This window comes from Rhipicephalus microplus, chromosome 3 (assembly GCF_043290135.1).
Source record: "Rhipicephalus microplus isolate Deutch F79 chromosome 3, USDA_Rmic, whole genome shotgun sequence".
Taxonomy (NCBI): Eukaryota; Metazoa; Arthropoda; class Arachnida; order Ixodida; family Ixodidae; genus Rhipicephalus; species Rhipicephalus microplus.
The window spans coordinates 155,166,480-155,179,262 of record NC_134702.1 but is presented as its reverse complement, the minus strand read 5'-3'; positions in this window follow the sequence as shown (position 1 = coordinate 155,179,262).

The following is a 12,783-nucleotide window of genomic DNA, read 5'->3' as shown; positions in this document are numbered from 1 at the left end:
TCGATGTTTACATCGCGTGTTGAGGACGCTTGCCAAGAAGGCCTCGCCTGCGTCCTGGAAAATCCCATAGCGGAAGCTATGCAAGCGTCCAAATGTAAATTACCATTTTCGTCTAAAATAACACAGTTTGACATCGAACTGGAAAGACTACGAGCTATACGAAGGCGTGCTGAACGACGATACAGACGCACAACATCAATTTACGATCTGAGGGAAGCAAGGGGGCTCCAGAAAAAGATTCAACGACGCATTTACAAGCTGGAGAGCGAACGCTGGAAAGCATTCTGCGAATCTCTAGACCCTCATAAACCGCTCTCATATATCTGGAGAACAGTTCGTGGTCTTCGCTCCTCTCCGCAACAACGGCACCCTTTTAAAACTTTGGCACTCCATCATGAAAAAACAGAACTCGAAATGGCTGAAGAATTTTGCACGAGAGTTGCCGGGAATATTATGAACGAGAGCATCGACGCCATGATCGTTCCTGAGACGCGATTACCAGAAGTGGACATTCCATTCACCATGGAAGAACTGGAAGGTGCGTTTGTCGCTACTAAGCGCATGTCATCGCCAGGTCCTGATGGTATTACTTATAGTGCGTTGGGACACCTTGGGCAAAAAGCCAGAAAAAAAAACTTTTAACATGCTTCAGCAACTCCTGGCTCAGCGGCAGTGTTCCCCGAGAATGGACAATAAGTCGAATAATACCACTTTTGAAATCAGGAAAATCACCATTGGACTTAACAGCGTATCGCCCTAATGCCCTCGCAAGCTGCCTCGAAAAAGTGATGGAAAGAATGGTTTTATTTCGTCTCGAGTGGTACTTGGAACGATACACCAAATACCCTTCTTGCATGGCAGGCTTTCGTCGGGGCCGCTCCTCCATCGACTGTGTCCTTGACTTATCGACATTTGTTCAACAAGAAAAAAGTCGCAAGCGCATATCAGTGGCACTCTTTCTTGACGTGAAGGGTGCATATGATAATGTAGCTCACGATGCCATCCCCACTTCTCTCGCAGCAATGGGCATTGGTGGACGAATGTTTCAGTGGCTAAAGATTATATACCTGGCAGGGGTTTCTTTGTGCAAACATATAACGGTACAACTGCTGAACGTTACACCTACTGCGGAGTACCTCCGGGAGGTGTTTTAAGCCCCACATTGTTCAATGTTGCCCTCATTGGTCTGGTGAAGGTTCTGCCAAAGTCGGTGTGCCTATTCATATACGCCGATGATATTTGCCTCTGGAGTGCTGCAGTTACTCGCCCTCAGGTGCGTGCACGAATACAGCGGGCAGCAACCCTCACAACAGCCTACCTTCAGAAACAAGGCCTAACTATATCAACTGTGAAGTGCGCGTTGACGGCGTTTATACGCAAACCAATGACGCCATACCCTGTTTACGTCAATGGGGAGAGTGTCAAATATGCACGGACGCATCGTTTCCTGGGCATAATAATCGACAGAAGTTTTTCGTGGAGCCCACATTGTGCGTACTTGAAGAAGAAACTGCTATCTATTGTGCATATAATGAAATTCATGAGCGGGAAAGCATGGGGAACTTCTGTGGCCTCCATCCTACAGCTGTACAGGGCCCTATTTCTGGGTCTATTGCGCCTCAGCTTGCCGGTATTGACTAACACTTGCAAATCCAATACTCATTCATTGGAGAGTTTGCAGGGTCAGGCACTACGTATCTGCCTAGGACTGCCCCGATGCGCTTCTACTTATGCCACAATCATGCTTGCCAAAGACCATCCGGTCAGGACATTTAGAGTTGTGGATTGCCTCAGAGCGCACATTCGACTTGCTAGCCGTGTCCCCGACCACCACTTGGCCCTTCTACCCTCCGGAAGACCACGTGCTACGTTTTCAGACGTCATAGCCAAGCAACTAAACAGTATTCCATCAGGATATACGCCAGCTGCGAGATTGGCATGTCCTTTGTGGTGCCTCGACCAGCCGCAAATACGTCTAGAAATTCCGGGAATCAAAAAGAAAAGCAATCACTCCAGAGTAGCATTGAAGCAAGCAACACTGCTATTATTACATGAGCTGTACTTAGACCGAACGCAGATATACACTGATGGGTCCGTCTCGTCCAGCAGCTCATGAGGTGCTGCTGTGATTCCAGCTGCAGCAATGACAATCAAGTTTAAGTTGTCGCACATGACTACATCTACGGCATCAGAGCTTGCTGCTATAAGGGCTGCTTTACAATATCTCGTTCAAGAACGTCCAGGAAAATGGGTCATATTCTGTGATTCGAAGGCAGCGCTTCAGAGTTTGCAGTCTGCCATGCGTAGGAGGAGTCATGACTCGTTGGTACAAGAAATAAGACATTGCCATCATGAAGCTCTAGCACGAGGGCATTATAATATATATCAATGGCTGCCTGGTCATATCCGTATTACCGGAAATCAATTAGCTGATGATGCAGCCCGCTCAGCCCATGAAGGAACCCGTGTAGTTCCGATTCCTCTATCAAGGAGTGATGCAGCAAGACAACTTTACCGGCTGGCTCGAGATCTCACACGCACGTTCTGGTCGTCTTCCAGCTTCAAAAGGTGTGAATTTTATGAACTGGATTCTTCGCTCAAGCTAAAGCTACCATCACAACTTTCCCGCTCCGATGCGAGACTGCTATGCCGCCTTTGGTTGGGTGTTGCAATTACAAAGGTGTACTCCTTTCGCATTGGTATGGCAGACACTCCTACATGCGACTACTGTGGAGCTGAAGAGACCATCGAACACGTTCTGTGCAGCTGCGCTTGCTACGACACACAGTGATGCCAGCTCCGGAAGGTTTTGAATCAACTTGACCCCGGACCATTTTGTGTGCAGAAGATACTAGGACCTTGGGCATCTGCCTCAGTTGCGCAGAAAGCAACTAAAGCACTGCTACTTTACCTAAAGTCAACAAACCTGAGTGACCGCCTGTAGACTGTGTGTGCTCCCCGAGTGTTCTCGTGATTGTTTTGTACCTTCTCATCTCTCTGCAACCTCTTTTCTCCCCTTTATCCCTTCCCCAGTGCAGGGTAGCAAACCGGATGTGCGTCTGATTAACCTCCCTGCCTATTCTTGCATCTTTATCTCTCTCTCTCTCTCTGCTTTGTTAGCTGCAAAGATACCATACTATTTTGAAATGTCCTTCAGCGAGCACTAAAAAAACGTTTTGTCATTAATTCTTACGCAATACCTTATCTTCTACTAGCAGCGCTTGATAAAGTGCCATATGATATGTTTTTCCTCATGGATATGCACAGCTTGTTGAAGACACGAAGGCAAGAACGCAATGCAGAGCCCACCACATCTTCAAGCACACACTTCATTCAAATGGCTATCCACCTCAAAAATACTTACGACGAGCTAGACTTTAGACCGGACTGGTACTCTACCTTAGAGAGCTGTTTGACCTCACCCCTCTCTTGTTTGCATAACGCGATGTGAAGAGCTCTCGATGTGAACAGCTAGAGCTGTGTTAGCCATTGAGTGTTTATGAGTAACGCTTGGGCACTTACTGTCACCATTTGATTGTACTTTTGTTTGCTTTATTTAGTTTTTATTACGCACATACTTCATTGAATACTTGAAACAAAAAAGGCGTGGCCGTGTGGTAGAACATCCGCTTGCAACGCAAGCGAGCCTGCTTCGATCCCCACTCAAACCCGAAACCTTGTCTTGGTCCTCACTCTGACATAAGGAGTCTTTATCATTACCTAATTTATTTGCATTGTTCTCGATTTTCTGTCACGGAGAAGACGATTTTTTGCTCACACCCAACGACATCGACGCCATAAATTATGCGAAACGACCTCTTTAGCACTATCGTGTTAAAACCCACACGCGCTGTTTTCACTATAGTAAGAGATAGTGTCGTAAAAATAAAACACAGTGGTGTATGTTTCTGATCACAGCAGGTCTTATTTGTCTTTCCTCACTACGACGGTGGTGATGAATATTTTGACCTAGGCTGGCTAATTATAACATATCCGCTAAAAAGTACGACCAAGTAGCTCAAGATTGACGCTTCTGTCAAATACTAGATATAAAGCTATAATAAATGTTGAGATTTTGCACTTGAAAACTACGTTATGAATGAAACGCACGCCATAGTCGATGACTCAGGAAATATCGAAAAGCTGGGGTTCGTTAGAAGAGCACCAACAGAACTTGAAAAAACGTTTTTGGATTCTCACTCAAATCAAAAGGACTGGTGAGTAGTAACCTTCAAAGAGTACTTGCGCCTGCGAATGGATTGAATATTTTCATTACCGAAGCCTTTGAGCACACACTCAAAACACACGCACACTCACTTTCAGTTTCAATATTGCCACGGTGTCGGGACGTGGCTGAAGGGAGCAGACGAGTTTCAGGAGAAAGGTTTTAGTGGGCCGAATTTGTGGCTACGTAAAATAGAAGTCAGAAAACAGCTAGACATTGACACTGATAGCGGCGAACAGAGCGTTGACCATCAATCATATGACAAGTGGTGAAGAGCCTCTATATTTATACATGTGCCATCGATTATTCCGGCCTTAACAGTGGTCTTCGCTCTAGCTCTGTAGAGTAATGTCGACTGTCCGCGTCTTTCGGGCGATCTTAACAGAACGATCTGCAATCATTGTGAACCTTCTAGAACAATAAGGCGCAGTTTGTGCTGAGAAATCCAGACCAGCCTTGTGTGCAAAAACCGAATGAAACATAAGTGAAAATAAGAAACGCGTCTGGCGTTGCCCACCCTCTGAGAAAGCATCATCTCGATTCTTAAAACTGAAAACTGGGGAAAACAAGAAAAGTTGGAATACCAACAATGAGGCAAAAAAATGTAATTATAAATAAGTACAAACAAGTAAGCCCAATAATAAAGAAACAACGACAAAACACAGTCCTTAAGTTTTCAACGCGCATGAAATGACTTGAGGCACACACCATGAACTACTTTAGGTCACGCAAGCCACCGTCAATAGTGCCTGATGCCGTAGGGGACAACTACGTAGTAGTGTGAGCCGAGACGTCAAACTACCCGGTACAGTCCGAAGTACCATCACAGAAGTTTATCACTCGGGCCACGTCGACGTATCAGAGTCCACTCCCAAACGCAGTCGCCGGGCTGCTTTTCCACGAAGTGTCGAATATTGTAACGGTGGCTGTCAGTCGTCTGTTAATTCATGATGTGGAGGCGGTCAAGCTGTCGGGCTTTTTCGACGCGCAGAAGCTAGACAATCACGTCAAACAACTTTTGATAGCATAGTGTCGAGCGTCATGCGCCGGGTTCTTTTCATAAACTGAGATGTATGGTGACATCAGCGTCGTCTTCTGCATCGCCATGTTGTATGCGAAGGTCCCGTACTAAAGGATGGCGACCCGCGTCTTGTGTTGAACATCGGAGTACATGGCCAACAGGTTGACAATTGTGTTGTTTAGCCGCTCGAGACACCGTTGGTTTATGGGTGGTACGCTACCGTCCGGTGGTGGCTTGTCTGGCTGTAGGCCAAGATCGCCGGAGTTCGCTTAGCAGTGAAGGCTCTACTTGTGTGAGTGATGAGGACCTCTGGTCGTCCATGACGCAGGACGATGTATTCAACAAACAACTTCGCAACATCGGTGGCACTACCTCTAGATATCGGACCCTTGTTTTGGTGTAGCGGGGGAGGTAGTTGGTGACGACAACGATCCATTGATCATGTCAAGTCGACGTAGGAAACAATACTAGTAACTTCATACCGATTGGCTGGAACAGTCGATGTCGTGGGTCGATCAGATGAAGGTAGCCTGCTGGTCTGGTCAGATGTGTCTTTCGTCATTGACAATCTCGGCATGTCCTGACGTAACCAGTCACATAGGCGGTACGGCAGGGCCGGTAGTATTTTTCCTGTATTCTGGCGAGAATACGGGAAACACCGAGGTGTCCAGTCGTCGGATCGCCGGGTGTAAAGTTTTTGTTTAGGAGAACTCTGATTTGCGGGAAGAAAGACATCAGTCCTCTAGATTATCTTTGAAACAGTGACGCTGTTACCCTCGATGAACAGTGTTCTTGAGTTCTGAGTCAGGTCGTTGTTGCTCGGCGAAGTTATCGGTACTCATGTTGCCCAAGAAGCCGTCATCATTTGGGTCGTCTAATGGAGGTGTTTCAAAGAGTGCACGAGGCAGGCAGTTGACATAGGAGTGCTTTCTTCCTCACTGCTAAACAACAGTAACGTGGAATTTCAGAAGTCTCAGGCTCCACCGTGCGAGGCGACCCGAAAGTTCTTTCAAGTTAGCTAGCCAACACAAGGCATGGTGGTCGCTTATTACTTTGAAGGGTCTGCTGTAAAGGTAGGGGTGGAACTTTGATGCAGCCTATAAAAATCCGAGGTCCTCCTTTTCTATTGTAGCATAGTTGGCATCTGCCTTTGAGAGTGACCGGCTGGCATAACTGATGACTGTTTTTAGTCAATCAGTTGTCTGCACAAGAACCGCGCTGAGCCCTGCACTGATTGCGTCGCTGTGTATTTTTGTCTCGGCGGACTAAACGAAATGCGCGAGTAATGGAGGCGTCTGAGGCGTCGTTTTTTGTAATGCTTCCTCCTGTGGAGTTACCCACTTGAACTCCATGTTGGTCCTAGTAACGTTAGTGAACAGTTCGGCAGTGCGGGTGAAGATTTTGACGAACCGCCTGTACTAGGCGCACAGGCCAAAAAATGGGTGAACGGCCTTCTTGTCGGTGGACAGCGAGAAGTCGGCGATGGCGCCTGTTTTCCGCAGATTGAGACGGATTTCAGACTTGTTATTACGAGTCCCAGGAACAAGAGCTCCTCGTACGAGCTCCTCGTAGCTTCGGATAAGCTCCTCGTTGCAACAAGAACAGAGCTCCTCGTAGCTTCAGGATTAGCTTGGAGGTCTTGATAGCTTGACGTACATGTTCAAGGCACCGGAGCTGCTCGTTGAACCTCTAGGAAAACATGAAGACGACGTACAAGCAATCTAGGCAAGTCCGGCACATCAATCCTGCCAGTATCATATCCATGACACGTTTAAAAATCCCAAGTGCTGAGCAAAGACTGTTCAGAATAACATTGAACTCGAAGAGGCTCTCTGGTGTCATAAACGAAGTCTTCTCTCCGCCTCTCTCATCGACTTCGATCTGCCAATAGCCAGTCTTGAGGTCTATCGACGAAAAGTACTTAGCGTTGTGAGGTCAATCCAGGGTGTCGTTCATACATAAAGGGGATACATGTCCTCCTTTCTCACTTTGCTTAGGCGACAATAGTCGACGCAGAAACGTCGAATTCTATCCTTATTCAACAACCCCAAAGCAGACGCGCAGGAACTGGACACCTCGTTCATGTCGTCGCGTAGCATTACGTCAATTTTGTTTCTTACGCAATTTTCCGTTCTTGATTCGATACTTAATAAGGGCTCTGGTGGGCTGGTCGCGCACTTTCTTTTGTTATGACACGATATTTCACGACTAGGGTCTTCGGAATCATTGACGATGACGACGAGAAGCAGTCCTTGAATTGCTGCAGAGACTTTTGATTTGGGCTCACTTGAGCTTCGGAAGGTTCGGGTTGACGTCAAAATTGAATTGGGAACATGGACTCGTCGAGGCAGGTTCGGAAGTGTCGGAGGGAGTGAAAGAATTGATGTCACTAACAAACTCTTCTATGTCGGGGTTCATCGTACCAATTTGGAGGTGCCTGTTTCCTTGGCTGAAGCTTGTTACCATTACCTCCGCTTTGCCATGACTCGGGTGGTGATGCTTCCCGCAATGCAAATATGATGGTCAAAGAACAGGTGCATGTTGCCCTCGATGACGCCTTCAAAGTCTGTAAGTGTTTTGGTTACGCCCTGCCGTGGTGGTCTAGTGGCTAAGGTACTCGGCTGCTGGCCCGCAAGTCGCGGGTTCAAATCCCGGCTGCGGCGGCTGCATTTCCTATGGAGGCGGAAATGTTTTAGGCCCGTGTGCTCAGATTTGGGTGCATGTTAAAGAAACCCAGGTGGTCAAAAGTTTTGGAGATCGCCACTGCTGCGTCTCTCATAATCATATGGTGGTTTTGGGACATTAAACTTCACATATCTATCAAGTGTTTCGGTGTCAACGGAAACGATGACGCTTGAACAAGGCGTAATGGTGGCTTTGGTTTCCAACAGATTCAATGCGTGATTATTTGGTGTTGTGGGGTCAGCAGTGTGTTTTCTGAGGTTAGTGTTATTGCTTCAGACCTCAGGTCTATGACACAGTCGTATTGACGTATGAAGTCATCCCGACTATAAAGATCCAATAACAAAGATCACTGGATAAGTCCGCTGGATAAGCTATTACAAAGCATTTTAAAACTCGCTGGATAAGTCCGGTTATTGATGGTGACTCTTCCTGTGCAGACTCCAATGGGCGTTATTAAATAAACTCCAGCTGTCCGAATTTCTGGGCCTTTCCATGTAGCTTTCACTTCTTTAAACTTTGTCGCATAAGGTCCACTGACGACGAAGCTCCAGTGTCGGAGAGAGCAGCTATGTGGTGGCCGTCAAATACGTCAAAGTCGCTGGTTCGTCGCCGTGCGTTCCAGTTGGGTCGTGGCGTCGGATCATGCTACGTCAGCTTATTTCGCTGCTTCCACGTTGCGTCGTCGAGTCTTCTACGGGCTGTGAAGTTTGGACGCAAGGCCACTTTGGTGTACCGGCGAGTGCTTTCGGCTTCGTTAAGACGTCATCGGCGGTGGCAGCGGAAGATCTGCGGTAGGTCGTTGTTAAGCAACCGCACCTCTATCGCTTGCTGACCTCGGTTTTTCAAATATTAGCCCGGGGAACGACCCCGAATCTGGTCAGTGTACTGGCGGCACTGCGGTGAAATGTGGTGCCTTGGTGACGGTGACGGGCAAGGTCGTCAGGCTGTCCACTGCACTTCTGCGAGGTGGTCGGCGACTTTTCAATGCGAAGCGTTTCTTAGCAAACTTCGGCGACTTCAAGCGTATCTATCTATCTATCTATCTATCTATCTATCTATCTATCTATATATCTATCTATCTATATATCTATCCGCCTACGGCTTCTATCTTTCCTAGCCATTTTGTTAATGGTATCAATACCAAATTCAGTATGGCATAACATGAGTGTATAACCAGCATGTTGACTAGTCATAATATGACTATCATGATATGTATGTCAAGAATGTCATGACTTACATTTCACAGTCTTGCTGTTTAGCGGTGATTTCTCTCATATGACATGTTGCAAAAATAGCATGGTATGACATGACTGCAAGGCGAGCACGAGTGACAGACCCCGACGTGGAAATTTTGGCTTGCATCTCGTGTAAGTCATGACTCATGACTCATGACAACGCGCCACGCTCATGGTACGCTCGAAGTCGTTTCGCTAGCTTCGCATATACCGAATTTGGCGTTACGGGACGTGAATGGAAGACGAAGGTATGTGACTGGTGCAAACATGATAATCATGAGATCCGTGGTATGTAACAACATGACTACATGCCACACTCATGATGCGCCCACGGCCGTCTTGCAAGCTTCGCATACACAACATTTGGTATTCCGGGACGTGAATGGATGACGAAGGTATATGGCTGGTGTAAATATGATAGTTACGAGATACGTGTCATGTTAGAGCACGACTACATGCCACGCTCACGATGCACTCGCGGCCATCTCGCTTGCTTCACATATACCAAATTTGGTATTACGTGAATTGAATGGATGACGAAGGTATGTGACTGGTGCAAACATGATATTCATGTGACGCGTGTAATGTAATAACAAGACTACATGCCACACTCATGATGTGCTCATGGCCGTTTTGCCAGCTTTACATGTACTGAATTTGGTATTACGTGACGCGAACGGATGACACGTCTAAATGACACCTCCATACATGATAACCATGAAATTCGTGTCATGTAACAAGAATACAACATGCTACACTCATGGATGCGCTCGCGGCTGTTTCGCATGCTTCACATATGCAATATTTGGTATTACAAGTGAATGGATGGCGAAGGTATGTGACTGGTGCAGACGTGATAATCATCAGATGAGTGTCGTGTAAGAACAAGACTACGTGCCACCCTCAACTCGGCGAAACACTGTGACGCGACCCGGCGCGCGTGTGCGCTGGCGTTTGTTTCATCACGTCACGTCGGCGCTGCCACGCCAGGCGCCGATCTGCGTGGCATATACTCACAGGCGCACAGCGCGCTGCGTTGCTTTTACGTATGCGCATTTGAGCGCTCCCGGCGTCCTTCCGTCACGAAGCTAAGCAGACGCGGTGCTGTCTAAGTAACGTCGTCGACAAGAAATGACGCATGTAACACTTCGCGCTGGTTGCCGCCGGGCTTCGCTGACAGACGCTGGTCGCGCCTAGCGTCAGATAAAGTGCTCGCGTTTTCCTAGCGTAGCGTCGCTGCGCCCAGCATGCGCGCACGCCCACGTTACGTGCGCTTGCTGCCATTTTGCTAGCTTCACATATACCAAGTAAGTATTGCTTGATGTGAATGGACGATGAAGGTGTGTGACATGTCCAAAAATGATAATCAAAATATTCGAGTAATGTAAAACATACCTACATGGTACGCTCATACCGTGCTCACGACTGTTTCGCTAGCTGCACATATACCAAATTTGGTATCAGGTGATGTCAATAAATGACGAAAGTAAAAGACCCGTCCAAGCGTGATATTGATAATAACAAATTCACGTACGGCATAATTTACCTCCGCCTCGTAATCTTGTGCGGATTTTAAAGTGGCATGTGAACCTTCCTCCTACGTGCTTCGCATATCAGCGATTCCCACTGTATATGGGATCTGCCAATTTTCGACGTCGTTCACACTGCTGTGGACATGGCGCGTTCATATCGAAACCTCGTAGCCTCAGAACCTCAGAACTGGCAGCGGTGGCATGTGTGGCCAGCTTCCACGTAATGGTAGCATAGTGGGAGGTGGTCGGGAGCGCGCCAAACGTCTTCGTCGGCGTCTATCGCTGGCCGGCAGGCGGGTGGTATGGTGATGGTGGAGTCGGCTGTGGTGTGTGGGGACGAAACTGCATTGATGTGGCGCCTTAGCGTGGGTGTGGAGAAGGGGCGAAACGGCTGGTTGCTTCAGCATAGCTCATGGCTTGCAGCTGCGGTTCTTGACGCTGAAAAGAGCCCAGCGGTTGCTGGATCTCCTGGCGTACGACGGTCGCGATGGAGTTCATTTGAGGCTACGCTGATGATATCAATTTTCGCAGCTCCTCTTGCACGATCACTCGGATCCTCTCACGCAAGTCGGTTGTCCCCAGAGTAGGACGTCGGCGTAGATTGTGGCCGAGAAGCTATAGTTTTAATGCAGTGTCCACATCTCAAGCGTCATTTCAATTGTAGATGCTTTCGAAGTGAATTGGTTGACCATCTTCGGTGGGTTCCTGATCAATGCGGCGAAGAGTTCCTGCTTGACACCCTTCATAAGGAAGCTTGCTTTGTTCTCTTCGGTTATGCTGGGGAAGTATGTTTGACGAAGCAGCCGGGTCATCTCTTCGACGAAGGTGTTAACATTTTTGTTGGAGGGTTGCACACGTCTCTCCAAGATAGTAGAGATACGTTGCTTGCAGACGACGCTGGCGACGGTGCTCAGGAACGACGTACCAAAAGAGATTTCAGGTTCATATCATGAATTCCTGGTTCTCGAACTATGTATTCGCGGCGTCTTCTAGGTGAAAGTAGACGTGGCGCAGTTTTTCTTCATGCTCCCAGTTATTGAAGGCGACTACTCGGTAGTACGTTTTTATCCACTTTTCTGGGTCTTCAAGCGATAACCCCAGGAAGTGGGAGGCTTTTTCAGCTGCCGAAAAAGAACCCGTATTGGCTGCGTAATATCCGTCATGGTCTGTGCAGCCGATGTCGTGATTTGTCGTCGCCTGATGTTTTTAGCAAGCAGCCCGTACTCTGGCTCCCATCCTTTTCGCCTGCGGCTGACTCGCTGCTTAGAGTTGGCGCCGACATCCTCTTGGCGGTGTGAGCATGGCTCACGGATGGAGAGGTGAGTTCAATACATGGGCCGTGAAGCGCCTCCACTAGATGTCACAATGTGTGACGTGGCCGAAGGGAGCGGATGGGGAGGTCAGGTTAAAAATTTTATATAACCGGACTTGCGACCACGTAAAAGGAACGCCACATCACAGAAAGACACTGGCACTGATAGTGGTGAACAGAGCGTACCACGTCAGTATTTGTACATGTGCCGTCGAATATTCCAGCCTCATCAGTGATATACGCGCAAGCTCTAGAATAAACTCAAATGTCTGCGTCTTGCGCCCCACCGCGGTGGTCTAGCGGCCGCAACAGCTGCATTTTTGATGGAGACGAGCCTCGCTGCAAGCACGTGTGCTCAGACTTGGGGGCACGTCAAACAACACCAATCCGTCAAAATTCTTGAGTCCCTCACTACAGCGTCTCTCATGATCACACGGTAGTCTTGGGGCGTTAAACCCTACATATAAATCAGCTCGCGTCTTGCATGCGATCTTAACCGCACGATCTACAATAGCGTGAACCTTCTAGAACAGTGAGGCGCAGTTTGCGCTGAGCATTCCAGACGGGCTTTGTGGCGAAAACTGAATGAAACATAAGTGTAAACGCGCGTGACAATATGAGGGGGTGGGTTCGCAATGACGTCCGATAGGAGTACAGCGACACAGAAAGACAAAACTGGTGACGTACGAACCTCAAATTCGTTCTTCGAGCGAGATGCACGTAAATAACGATGAGTGAATCGAAGTTTAGTGAACCTGACAATCGTTTTTGCG